Source organism: Pogoniulus pusillus, chromosome 21 (genome assembly GCF_015220805.1).
Source record: "Pogoniulus pusillus isolate bPogPus1 chromosome 21, bPogPus1.pri, whole genome shotgun sequence".
Lineage (NCBI taxonomy): Eukaryota > Metazoa > Chordata > Aves > Piciformes > Lybiidae > Pogoniulus > Pogoniulus pusillus.
This window is the reverse complement of record NC_087284.1, coordinates 7,362,735-7,376,031: the sequence shown is the minus strand read 5'-3', so window position 1 is coordinate 7,376,031 and position 13,297 is coordinate 7,362,735. Positions and strand designations below refer to the sequence as shown.

Here is a 13,297-nt window from a genome sequence, read left to right as displayed (position 1 = left end):
GCACCCAAAAACACATAGATGTGGCACTTTGGGACACGGTTTAATGGCCATGGTAGTGTTAGGCAGATGATATTAGAGGTCTTTTCCTAGCAAAACAATTCAGTGATTCTGTGCAAGTCAGCAGCTGTGTTTGCACAGTGTGTATGAGCTGTTAGAAAGTGGCATCATCATTGTGTAGGTAAGGTTATCGACTTCTCAAAGCCACAGTTGGACTGATTAGCTGGGCCTTGTTAGCAGGCAGGTGAACTTAATTTCCCCTCTTAGAACTGTACCCTTGTGTCTCCCTGCTCGCTAATGGGCTAAGAAAATCTCATGCCCATTCCTGGGTATTTTTGAAGGGAATACAAAAGTTGATGGGACCATATGTGCCAGGAAATCACTTCTGCAAACAGAGATGTTTCATCTAAAAGAATCCATGAGGATACCTGCAGGGCTGCTGCTTCTTCTCCTGCTCATCTTTGCTCCACAGCGTTCCTTTGTACAGCTGAAGGCACAAAAGGGTATCAATGGGATGAAAACATAAATGTGGGAAAAGATTATACAGATGCTCAAAAGAATGCAGAGCTTTGAGTAGGACAAGGGAAAAGACAGACTAGAATGTTCTGTTGCTATTTCAGCAGCAGATTCTCAATTTTCAGCTACTTCCAGGGTTTTTGAAGGCTTTTTTGGGTTTGTTTTGCTGACACCAAAAGTGGCTGAGTAATAAAACTTTAGTCTCACTTTTATGAAGGCAAATAAATTACAACTTATTGTTGAGGCCAGTTGCTATGGCTGAAGAGGCTGCTGGCTCCATGGAAATAGAGAATAAAGATTAAGAATTTAAAAATTTAAGCAAATAAATTAGCAAATATTTATTTGGAATAACACTGAAAGAGGTATTACATTTACACTGCCTGACATCTCTTTGCTGAGACCCACTTTTGGCAGTGGAAAGACACCAGTTAAAAAAACCACCATGTAATATTGTTTATAAGAAGAACTTAAAAAGAAAACGAAATAATTATTTATTTTTTGCTGTTTAGTTTGTGTTTTAAATAGAAACAAAATCCCACTGTACCAGTAATTAGCCTCCTCAGGATGTGTGTTACTAAGATGGCTGCATGCTTCTTAGATGGCCAAAAGGGAGGGCACAGTGCTTTCATCCTCTCTTATCTAATGCAACAAATCCAAGGTATGCACGAGTCACTTATTAATACACACCATGTCGAGGCTTAATGCTATTGTACTTGTTCTTTTTCAAGCTCCAGGCTGGTTGTACGAGAAAATGCTGCAGAACAACCTTGGGAGCAAAAGTCGCAGTTAGGGATTATGTTCAAGCATCGAAGAAATTTAAACTCTTTTGTTGTTTTCCTGGGTTTTTGTTAATAAAAGACCCTTTTGTTGGTTATATACTTTCAAGTAAATTTCTCACTCATCTTTAGAAAAGCTGGCTTCAGCCACCTACACATCTCAGAAGGATTCAGCTAGGCTAAATTTTATCTGCTTTTCATATGTAACTGTAATGTCAAAGCAGCTGTTTATTCCTTAGTGTGCTTTCATTTCCCTATTCAAACACTTTGAAGCAATCCAGAATTTTTCTGGAAGTTTTTCTGTGATGTTTTCATGGTCTTGTGCATGAAGAATGGCCATTAAACATTGTCAGTGCTTCAGATGGGGAGAAGAGGAGAGGAAACCTCTCTGTGTAAAAGGTAATAAGGAGTAGATGATATATTTTCCATGACATCACTGGGCAGAAAGGAAGCAGCAAACAGAGAGGAACAAGAGATCACTGAAAACTGGGAAATTTCAAACCAGTATTTTCTCCATTACAAAATGTTTCTGTTTTGGAGAAAGATAGCATTTGTTAAAGATAATTTTGCCCTACTCTTTCAACCAGCTTTGTAAAAGATGCACTTCTCTAGTCTGGTGTGTGTGTGAAAATACGAAGGCTTCTAGTTTGAACATTTAGTATTCATTTGGGCAGAGAAGAGAGGCTGGATAAGGAACAGGGTATTTGTTGTTCCTGACACAGTGGTTGGTCCATCTCCTGTTTGGCACAGAAATACTCCTTGGCTGAGAGAATGCACAAAAGCACATTACTGGGCACCTCTTTGATGGCTGGCCAGGAGCCCGTTCACAGTCCGTACGCAAGGGCTGCCGCTGAATAGAAACGGGGAAGAGGAGAGGCTCCTCTGCTAGGCAGAGAGCTCCACAGCTCTGACTCTTCCTCTTTCTCAGTTTGCACCAGGCTGAAGGTACAGCAGTTCTGTCAGGCCTGGCAGCTTCGCTTCTTTGTTTTTTAACCAGCTGTCTCTTCCCTGAATAAAATTGGAGGTAGAGCAACTAGGAGAATCAAAATGGATGGCTTGTAACGTAACATTGTCAGTCGTTCTGTGTGTACAGCACAGGGTGATGCTGATTGTGTTTGCAGGGCGGTGTAGTAAAGCTACTCAGTATGGTATTAGGCACATTTTTTTGTGCCATTCTTTATGACTCATTATCATCATGCGATTGTTGTATCATAAAAATAACTAGATTTAATCTGCTGAAAAATACTTGTGACCTCAACTAAAATCACATTGCAAACTTGCTTCAAAGATGTACCCCATGAAAACATGAGATTTTTTTATTTCACTGGGAGGGTGATGAAACACTGGGACAGGCTGCCCAGGGGAGTTGTGGAGGCTCCCTCCCTGGAGATATTCAAGACCTGCCTGGATGTGTTCCCTTGTGATCTAGTATAGGTGATCCTGCTGTGCCAGGGGTGGTTGGACTGGATGAGCTTTCGAGATCTCTTCCAGCCCCTGACCTTCTGTGATTGTGTGAAATCTTTTGGATTATTGTCTCATAAAACTTCACAGGGAAAAAAATGCAGGATTATGCTCTAAGAGATTCTAAAAGGAGAACAATGCTCCTAAGGCTGTATTTATACTCTGCACAAGATATTTTTTAATAAGCATTATGTTAAATATATTTGATAGATAGGATGCATCTATTGTATGGATATGGATTTGAACTTCCAGTGGATAAGGAATTGGTTGGATGACCACATAATGTAGTGGCCAATAGCAAAATGTCCAGATGGAGGTGGGTGACATGTGGTGTGTTCCTCAAGTGTCTGTATTGGGACCAGTGCTGTTCATTATCTTCATCAATGACAGTGAGACTTGAGTGTACCCTCAGGAAGTTTGCAGATAATGTGAAACTGAATTGTGCAGTTGATAAGACTGATCAGAGGCCTGGGACACCTCTGCTGTGAAGACAGGCTGAGAGAGCTGGGGCACTTCAGCCTGGAGAAGAGAAAACTCCAGGGAGACCCTACACCTACTTTGCCATATCTAAAGGAGGAATACAGGAAGGCCAGGGAGGGGCTGTTTAGAAGGGTTTGTAGTGAAAGGACATGGGCAATGATTTGAAACTAAAGCAGAGTAGATTTAGGTTGGACATAAGAAGTAAGTTCTTTACAATGAGAGTGGTAAAATACTTGATCAGGTTACCCAGGAATGTGATTGAGGCCCTTTCCCTGGAGACATTTAAGATGACACTTGCTGTTGCCCTGGCCAGCCTGATCTATTTGGAAGTGCCTTTGCTGACTGCAGGGGAGTTGGACAAGATGATCTTTGAGGGTCCCTTCCAACCTGATGCAATCTGTGAATCTGGTGATTGGTAGATTAACATGGACTGTTTTGAAGACTTAGATTTTAAGATGATAGTGAGAGGTAGTAGGGTGGCTTTTGCCTCAACTCCACAGAATCACAGAAACATTCAGGTTGGAAAAAACTCTCAGGATCACCAAGTCCAACCAATATCTCTACAAGCTTCAGCCTAAACTGTATCCCCAAACACCACATTCAAATGACTTTTAAACACATGCATAACTTCTATCAGCATTCCTATATAGGTGTTAATAATGATTCTAATCTGACTGCTATCAAACAGTTTTTGTGCTGTGCCACAGACATCAACCACAGGAGTCTGCTAAATGAAGTTTTACCTGCCTTCTTTTTTTCCTGATTGCATTTATTATTATTTACTTTTTTTTGGCTATCAAGTGGCAAAGAAAAGTTGAGACTTTTTGAACTACGGTGAACATCTCTATTTCATGGGCTCATAATTCATGAACTCTTTGTTGGATTTACTGCAAATTTAGTGGAAAAACCCTGCCTCAGCTTGAGACCTAGGCTACAAATCTTGACGCCAATATGATTTATGAATCTGGAATTTAGAACTGGGGATAGGAGCCAAATTTTATCTTATAATGGAAATTCATGTTGTAGCCTTAATTAAGGACTCTAGCTATTCCTTAATATATCTTTCCCAACCCTTCATGCTTCAAAGTACAGGCGCATAAAGTAATGAATATTCCTTTTTGTGTTTGGTGCTTAAAGATCCTCAAGTGAAGTAAATTTGATGGAACTCCATAGACATCAGCACGTCTGACTAATCTGATTGACACTGTCTTCACAGTGTAGACAGTATTGAGGAATACCGTAGAGTCACGATGTGCTACCACTCTGTGTTCTGCAGAAATCTCATCTTTACAGCAAACAGAATGACCTTGAAAAGGGAAAAGTATACCCCAAATTGCACTTGCATTGAGCCACGTGAACACCCTAGGCAGAAATACTTTTCTTGCACTTTCCGGTGAAACAGAGCTTTAGGGAGGAAGCTGACGTAGACAGTTGCATGGTGAATCTTTCCACCCTTTCGTAGGAAATGGTTTCTTCCTCGCTGTGTAACAATCATTTTGTTCAAATCTTGCAGTTCATGTTCTGTCATTTTATCAGCCTCTCTTGAGTGAGTTAGCTTCCACTTTAACACAGTGGCTTTTATAAGTGAGATAAATAGTTCACTGCTTGCTTGTTGTGTCCTAGGGCATCTTCTAAATATAATTATGAAATGTGAATATAATGGCTTTCTATTTTTTCTGCACCAGTCCATAGAACTACTATTTGAGCATAGGATACTGTATTAGGTTATTACAATGTCAGACGCCAGTATTTTGTTTGAGACCTGGAACCACTTCTTTTTCTAATAAAATATTGTACACTGTTTGCAACTTCAATATTCTCAGCTTTAGTAATGAATGAAAAACACAATCAAATCAAGAGTGTTTCAATGTATCAAACACATTCCAGTCATTATCAGAATATGGTAAGATGGGGAAGGACAATTTCACCCTGGAGAAATCACTGCAACCTATACACAGTACAGATTTAAGTCATAAAGAGCAAGTGGATGTACATGTATTTGATTTCTAGAGAGATGGTGAATGTGTTCAGCTCTCCCATCTGTCCAGAAATGAAATGCTTTACCAGTGAGTGGTGTTTTACTGCTAGTCCAATATGGCTTTTCTGCATGATTCTTTTTTCACATAAAAATAAATGTTCCTTATGGAATTTAAAACTTTTCCCCTAGATCCTTTATTAGGATCTTACTTTTATTTTTTGGTAAGCCTTCTGATTATTCACCATAGGAGACTTCTTCTAGAAGTGTCAGAAGAGTCCAAAGGAGTTGGGGAGCTCATTTTCAGTTAAGGATGAGGTATTGATCTTCGTAATCTGCTTTGGAAGTAGGAGTTTCGATCAGAGAATTATAATACAGAGAATCTGCAAGCACTGCTCACAAAATAATCCTTTGACAGGGCAGCTCATATGAAGTGAGCTAGGAATGCTGGGAATGCCATTTGATCCAGTGGAGTTCAGACCCACTTAGAGTTAATCAGCAAGTCCACCTAGTGGAAAATCATAGTCCTGAAATTCAACCAACCACTAAAGGCTATGTAAAGGAGAGGATGTTTAAAATAAACTGCTTCATTCTTCTTCCTAGTTATAAAATACCTGTTTAGTTTGGTTTTTCCTGTTCAAGAGATGGAGGAATGGTTGCCTTTCTACTCTTCAAAGAACCATTTTCACAAGAACTGTCTCCATCCAAGATGCTTTCTTTTAAAGGCTCATTTAAATTTCACTGTTCATTTTTTTCAGGAATGTGCCTGGTTCCTTTAAATGGCACAGTAAAATCCTCTGTGTTGACAGGAAGTCTTTTCCAAAGGTTAATTATTTTATGAGAAAAGAAATTACTCCTATATTGCCTGTTAACCTTTGGTTGTTTTTTTGTTTGGGATTTTTTTGTTAAAAAAATGTTTCCTTCAGTTATGTGACTGCTTGGGAGTCACAAGAGCTTTTCCCACTTTCTAATTTAGCTTATCTCTGAAATATTTTCCTCAAATATGAGCCCTATCTTGTTAATCTTGTTTGTTCTAGAGAGAATAGATTAAATTCCTTTAACTGTCCACTTTATTAAATTCCTGGTATAATTTATTAGTCTAACAAAATCAGACAAGTAGGAAATGTAATTGCTTAAAAGTGCATAACCCATTTCTACTGCATACTTTCTCATAAATGTATGTTATAGTTATGAAAGATAATCAAAATGAAAATTGTTTTCTTTTAATTAGGCTTTCATAATGAGCATTTTTCACCACCAAAATAATTAAGTTTTCAAATTATACACTTTTATTTTAAAATATTAACTGTACGATGCCTTCTCCTCAGAAAAGGAAGATTTGATTTTGTTTCAATTTAATGTGCTTCCATTTTCACCAACCAATGCAGAAAACCACTCTGAGTCCCATTCTCTAGGTGAGAGGTGAAAGCAAGGTTACATAAAAGATGTTCACTGTACCTCCTTGGTATTATTGCAGATGTTTCACTAGGATCCAAACTGCCCTAAATTTGGAGGAAGACTTTTAGTAGCTACTGAAATAGGCTCTTGGTGCTCCTGCAGTCTCCAAAATGGAGAGTCCCACTTACTCTGAGTTAGACACCTAAGCAGAATAAGTATCCTCATTGTCCAAGAGAGCACACAGATTTTAGTTGGTCCAAAAAATTTCTTTCTCAAATTTGGTCAAAGGACTTGTGGTGCTCCAGTCTGGTGTAATTTGGGCAGCTCTCAGTGTTTTGTCTTGTAGGCTTTCAAGAGTGTTAAGTCACACTTTGTCATAAAGAGCTGGAAAGGACCTCCAGATACCTGACAAGCATTTTGAAAGCAGCCATTGTACCAGTTTTAAAGGCACTTTCTACCTGTTTTATACCAAGCAAGGTACATGCTGGGATCTGAGCAGGGACCTGAGCGGGGAAATATGATTAAAAAAAAAGACAATTTATAGGCTAGTGCTAGTTCTCTGAGTTTGACTCAAGAATCTGATATTTGGAAACCCCTCATCAGCTTTATTAATTCAAGTGTTTGGTGTTCCACACTGCGCCATCTTCTGTAGAACTCTCAGACAGAGGTTATTTTTATAGTTGTTGTCCAGCACAGTGTGACTGGCAGGACTAGGGGTGTAATTCTGCCCCTGTACTTTGCACTGGTGAGGCCTCACCATGAGCTCTGTGTGCAGTTCTGGGCCCCCTCACTTCAAGAAGGATTTTGAGCTGCTGGAGTGGGTCTGGAGGAGAATGATGAGACTGGTGGGGGGGGTAGGAGGGAAAGTCTTATGAGGAAAGGCTGAGCAAGCTGGAGTAGTTGAGCCTGGAAAAGAGGAGGCTTAGACCCTTATCATCACTTTCTACAACTACTTAAAAGAAAGTTGTAGTCAACTGGGGGTCAGTTTCTTCTCCCAGGCAACCAGTGACAGGACAAGAGGGCATGGTCTGAAGCTGTGCCAGGGGAGGTTTAGGGTTGGATAATAGGAAGCACTTTGTTACAGAAAAGGTGATTAAGCACTAGAATGGACTGTCCAGGGAGGTGGCAGAGTCACCATCTTGGAGGTCTTTAGGAAAAGATTGGATGTGGTACTTAGTGGCATGGTTTAACTGATGTGGTGTTCATAGGCTGGACTTGATGATCTCAGAGGTCTTTTCCAGCCTCAATGATTCTGTGAATGACAGTAGGAGAATACCTATTGAACAAAACTGTACAGTCAAGGGCTAATCTTCAGTCATTGACAAAAGCTAGATATCCATTGAGAAAGAAACTTGACTGCAGATGATTTAGTTTGGAGGGATTTTTATATGCCTTGCATTTTCTCCCCTTTATGCCATATTGTAGTGGTGGTATTTTATTGGCTTGTACTTTACTATGTCATGCTCAAGGGTTTTTTTGTTTGTTTTGTTTCTCTTTTTTTAAGGTTTTCTTTATACTCTTCCTGTTCCTTGAATATTAAAAAGTACATTTTGACTTTAATTCCTTACCTCCTGTTACTATTGATGAGAGAAACTTTCTGAATAATCTCACTGAATTTTCAGAAGCATAGCTCTGGAAAGCTGTTGTGATGGTTTGGGCTCTTACCTGCCCCCCCACACTTTTGGAATTGCCCCAGCTAACTCAGAAAGGCCTCCAGGAATATAAATGAAGCTGTTTATTTTACAGCAGCAAATATACAAGCAGATATTTACAATATATATAGTTATATACAGAAATATACAAAGGATAAACAGTACAGAAGCACAACTCCCCTCCCAGAAACCTGAGTCCCCAGGAGGGGCTCTCAAACCACCCCAACACCTTCCCCAGCCCCTCTCAACCTTACCCTAGTTCTCAGAAAGAAGAGAGGTGCAGCCAAGAGGTTAGGGAGCAAGGTTAGTGGCAGCAAGGTTAATGAGATGCAGCTTCGTCAAAGCCCAGAAGCAAAGTGAGAGACAAAATGGAGAATGCTATCAAATGTTTTACTACTTCTTCCCAGAATTCTCAGTGTGACTGTGAGAGAAGGAGACACAATTGTTTTTCATTTCACTGCCCATTATCTAGTACTTTTACCAAAACATTTCTAGCTTGCTTCAAACTAGCACAATCCACCCCTTGTCTACTTCGCTCAGAGTATCGCTGAGAATTATCCAATCTAATCTAAACCAATATTTACACTAAAACAATATATACAAGTTCAGTTCACACTTCAATCAGATATAGGTGATTCAAAAGCTCGGAACAGGGACTCCCAGGTGACATTGGGTTCGTGCTCATGTACTGTAGATTTCTCTCAGTGTTGGACGCCGATGGTACCTAGAACAGAAAACTCCTAACAGCTTATATTATACACTCTGAATTTAAACTCTCTCAGCATAGGTTAGATTTCTCTGTGGATTACACTGTATATATTGTGTATATATGCCTGTATATTTGTGCCATGCTGTAAATGTAACTTCATTCCTTAACTTCCAGACAGCTGAGCTAGTCTGGTGAATTTGTGGGGGGTCAGGACACTCCCAAACTACTGCACTTCCTTGTACCCACTTCATTTTTTTTGCATGTGTAAGTTCCTTGTAAAGTCGTGTCTGTTCACCTCAAGCTTGGGTAAAAGTGCTGCCTGTTTTGTTTCTCTAGGAAAACCTTCTCAAGATCTGAACTCTGACCCACTTTTTCAACAGCTATTTATGTGCCTACACTTGCCAAAATCCTTATGGTAAGGACCCCTGTTCCCTCTGCTGTACCAGTGTCTAGTTTTGCCTTCCAGCTGATATACTTAATTGTTCCTGTTTGCTCTTGTAATCTTCCCTTAAACACAACACACAAGCACTTTGCAAAACTCACCTCCATCAAGGACAAATTTATTTGGTGGGACCATATGCCTCTTGGAGAAAAGAGAAGTGTTGGGAATGGTTTTTGCAAGTCCTGGTGCTTTCAGAAGCCTATTAGAGGAGAAGAGCTCAAATGCACAACTCATTCTTATTTTAGATTTTGTTCTCAGATAAAAAAGGTTTTAATATAACTGTCTGAGGCAGCACAATATCTTCTAAAGGATCAAGGTCTCCTAAAAGTATAGTAACAGCTGTCAGAAAACTGAGTTTGCCACTCAGTAGGAGGCTGTGCAGTCCAGTACATAATTAGCAACATACTTCCCATCTGAGGAAGAGAGATAAACAAACATGTTGCCACATTTTCAAAAGAGCTCCAGCCCTGTTTGTGATAATTCTGCTTACGGTTTTGCTCAAGCAGCCATTCTGGGCAGAATTTTTCTCCTTACTGGAATTTATGACTGGAATTGCAACTCTCAGAACTGCTTCTTATAAATCTTCCTTGTATGGCCCGATTCAGGCTTTCACTGAACTAAATCAACCTTGTGTGACCATGAGCATTTTTAATTTCTAAACTTCATGCTAATGGAGAATCATAGAATCGACTAGGTTAGGAGAGATCTCCAAGATCATCCAGTCCAATAGCACCCAGCCCTATCCAGTCAGCTAGACCATGGCACTAAATGCCTCATCCAGGCTTTTCTTCAACACCTCCAGGGATGGTGACTCCACCACCTCCCTGGGCAGCCCATTCCAATGCCAGTCACTCTCTCTGCCAACAACTTCCTCCTAACATCCAGCCTAGACCTACCCCTGGCACAACTTGAGACTGTGTCTCCTTGTTCTACTGCTGGTTGCCTGGGAGAGGGGACTGATCCCCACCTATCTACAGCCTCCCTTCAGGTAGTTGTAGACAGCAATGAGGTCACCCCTGAGCCTCCTCTTCTCCAGGCTAAAGGACCCCATCTCCCTCAGCTTCTCCTCATAGGGCTTTTGTTCCAGGCCCCTGACCAGCTTTGTCACCCTTCTCTGGACCTGTTCCAGTACCTCAACATCTCTCTTGAATTGAGGGGCCCAGAACTGGACACACTACTCAAGGTGCGGCCTGATCAGTGCTGAGTACAGGGGAAGAATAACCTCCTTTGTCTTACTACCCACATTGTTCCTGATCCAGGCCAGGATGCTATTGGCTCTCCTGGCCATCTGGGCACACTGCTGGCTCGTGTTTAGCCTACTATTTATCAGTACCCCCAGGTCCTCTACTTTCTGGCTGCTCTCAGCCACTCTGTCCCCAGTCTGTAGCGCTGCTTGAGGTTGTTGTGGCCAAAGTGGAGAACCCTACACTTGGCCTTGTTAAATCTCATCCCATTGGCCTCTGCCCACCTTTCCAGCCTGTCCAGGTCCCTCTGCAGGGCTCTCCTACCCTCCAAGAGATCAACACCTGCTCCTAGCTTGGTGTCATCTGCAAACTTACTGATGCTGGACTCAATTCCCTTGTCCAGATCATCAGTAAAGCTATTGAACAGGACTGGGCCCAGCACTGATCCTTGGGGCACACCACTAGTGACTGGCTGCCAGCTGGATGTGGCACCATTCACCACCACTCTCTGGGCTCTGCCATCCAGCCAGTTCTTGACCCATATCAGAGTGAATCTGTCCAAGCCACGAGAGACATCTGGAATGGCTCAGCCACTCTTAACTCTGGTTAGAGAGTTGATGAACACCTAGGAGTTACTCTAAGTGTGGACATAACTGCCAGCACCTATAAAATTTTCAAAACACAGTTTCTAATCTGTGAAATTCCTTAGTTAGAGGTGGTCTCATGACAACACTTAGTAGGTAATTAGAGGAAAAATTCTTGATAATATCCTTGCATGGGAAAGTAGCTTCCAAGACACTGTACCTATCAATAGTTTTCTTCAGAACACTGTGAAAATGTCCTGATAAACTTTATCTTCATCTTTGCCTGCCTGCCTCACCCCAGTCTAAGCAAGTTCTCAAGTTACAAGTTTCAGTGGGTGCCTAACACAAGGTGGATGGGAGGGATTTCATTTGAGGCACGAATTCCATAGATGCTTTTTGTATTGCAGTAATATTGAAGTGTGTTGCCTCACAGGAAAGGACTCTGGAAGATGATTACTTGTTTTCTGCAAATGTTCCCAGAACAGGCTGTTGTTCATTAACTTTTTCACAAGATGGGAACCAAGAAGGGCCAATAGTTTGAAAGGAGAAGAGTAGGATTGGACTTGGATCTCTGGAAGTCACATTCTGTGATTCTCTGTGCTGCCTCCAGATGCAGCAGCTGGCCTAGCAGACTTCCTCAGAAAGTGGAAATTACAGTGATTCTCCATCTTGTTTTATCCAAATCTAAAATATTAATTACCTGTAATGTGTAATGTTTGATTTTTCTCATTTTTTGTAATTGGGTTAATTTTAATTTAATTTCTTTTTCTTTTCTGTTGGGAGAAGTTCTCTCTTCCAGCTCTACAGGAGCAGCCAGGTAGGAGCCCTGAAGGCCAGAACAAAAAGTTTACTGAAGGCACTGGATGCCAAATTCTCTCCCTTACCTGAGCTATGCCTGACACCATTAAACTCAGTCAAATGGCATAAGGAACCAAGTAGGCTGGAAGCTGGCTTTTAGTAATGCTGTTGTCTCCTACTGGCTCTTAGCTTTGCTAAGTCTTTATGGCACTGTAGGAAAGCTCATTTCATGTTTGCTTTAACTCAGCCTCTAATGTAGTCATTTTCAATGGCACTTACATGCCTACAGGTGTGTTTGGAGTGTCTGCAGTTCTTTTTTGACTGTTTAAAAGGGATTGCTTTAGGGTTAGACCCTCACCTTGGGAAAAGCAGCAGTGTAACACTAAACTTGAGTTGTCCAGGGAATTTTGGAAAGCGTTTTCTGGAGTCTCAAGCTTTAAAAGAACTCTTCATTTTTTTGATGGTACCCTGCTTTGATTTCTTGCAAACCACCTGTTTTATTTGCTGTGTGGCAGGCTCCCCATTATTCTTCTCCCTGGTCAGATAGACTCCTGTGTGCCTTCCATTGTCCATCATTTGCTCTGAGCTTTTGACATTTTTGTCTGCATGTTTGATCACTCAGGTTACACCAAAGTTACCAGGTCTCTACAACTACATCAAAAGGGTCTTTGAGGAGAGTGAGTCCATCAGTGCACACACAGCTGTAACAGCTGGAAAAATACTCTTGCTGTCATTCTTCTGTGTTGTATCATTTTGCCTCTGTGTGTCCTCGTGATAATGAATCATGTTATATTACTGTATTCATCCATTAACATGGGATGCTGTCCCTTCAGCCTTACTTAGAAGCCTGACTGAGTTTGCTTAGGTCTGCCTTGCTGATGTAACGTCGTATTACACCATCACACAACTTGTTATTCCCTCTCTACAGTTAAGGAGTGAAAAGTTAAATAAAGCGTGGGAAGGTAGCAGGGCATTTCAATTGATTATGTAGTTACCTACATTATGTGTTATTGCCAAATCAGAGAAGGGGCCTCAGACTGAAATGTGGAGTCTCATTTTAGATACTATACTTGAAGAAAGAAGTGGTTCAATGTGAGAAACTCCAGAAACTGAAGGGCATGTTGTGTGGTCAAGGACAGAACGTGTGGGAGCACTTCCATCAAGGCAAGGAAGGGCTGGGGTGGAAAGTGTGTGCTTATAATGACATAAAACATGAAGAAAAGAAAAAAGATTGGATTGATCAGAAATAGAATAAATTATCCTTTGTGCCACATATGTCAGAAATAGGGAATTTGTTTTTAACAAGGCTATGTGCCAACCAAAGG

The 13,297-nt window shown here is 41.0% G+C and overlaps 1 long non-coding RNA gene across 6 annotated transcripts in view; it reads left to right on the top strand.

Annotated features, from left to right (window-relative positions):
- The window catches only part of LOC135184768 (uncharacterized), a 260,467-nt gene that overhangs the window by 129,041 nt on the left and 118,129 nt on the right, over positions 1-13,297 (top strand). Inside the window, exon 4 of one of the 6 annotated variants that reach the window (XR_010306167.1) lies at positions 339-1,347. The exons of the other annotated variants lie outside the window; for them this stretch is intronic. This is a non-coding gene — a long non-coding RNA (uncharacterized LOC135184768). Of the gene's footprint in view, positions 1-338; positions 1,348-13,297 lie in introns of those variants that run through there. 6 annotated transcript variants of the gene reach the window in all.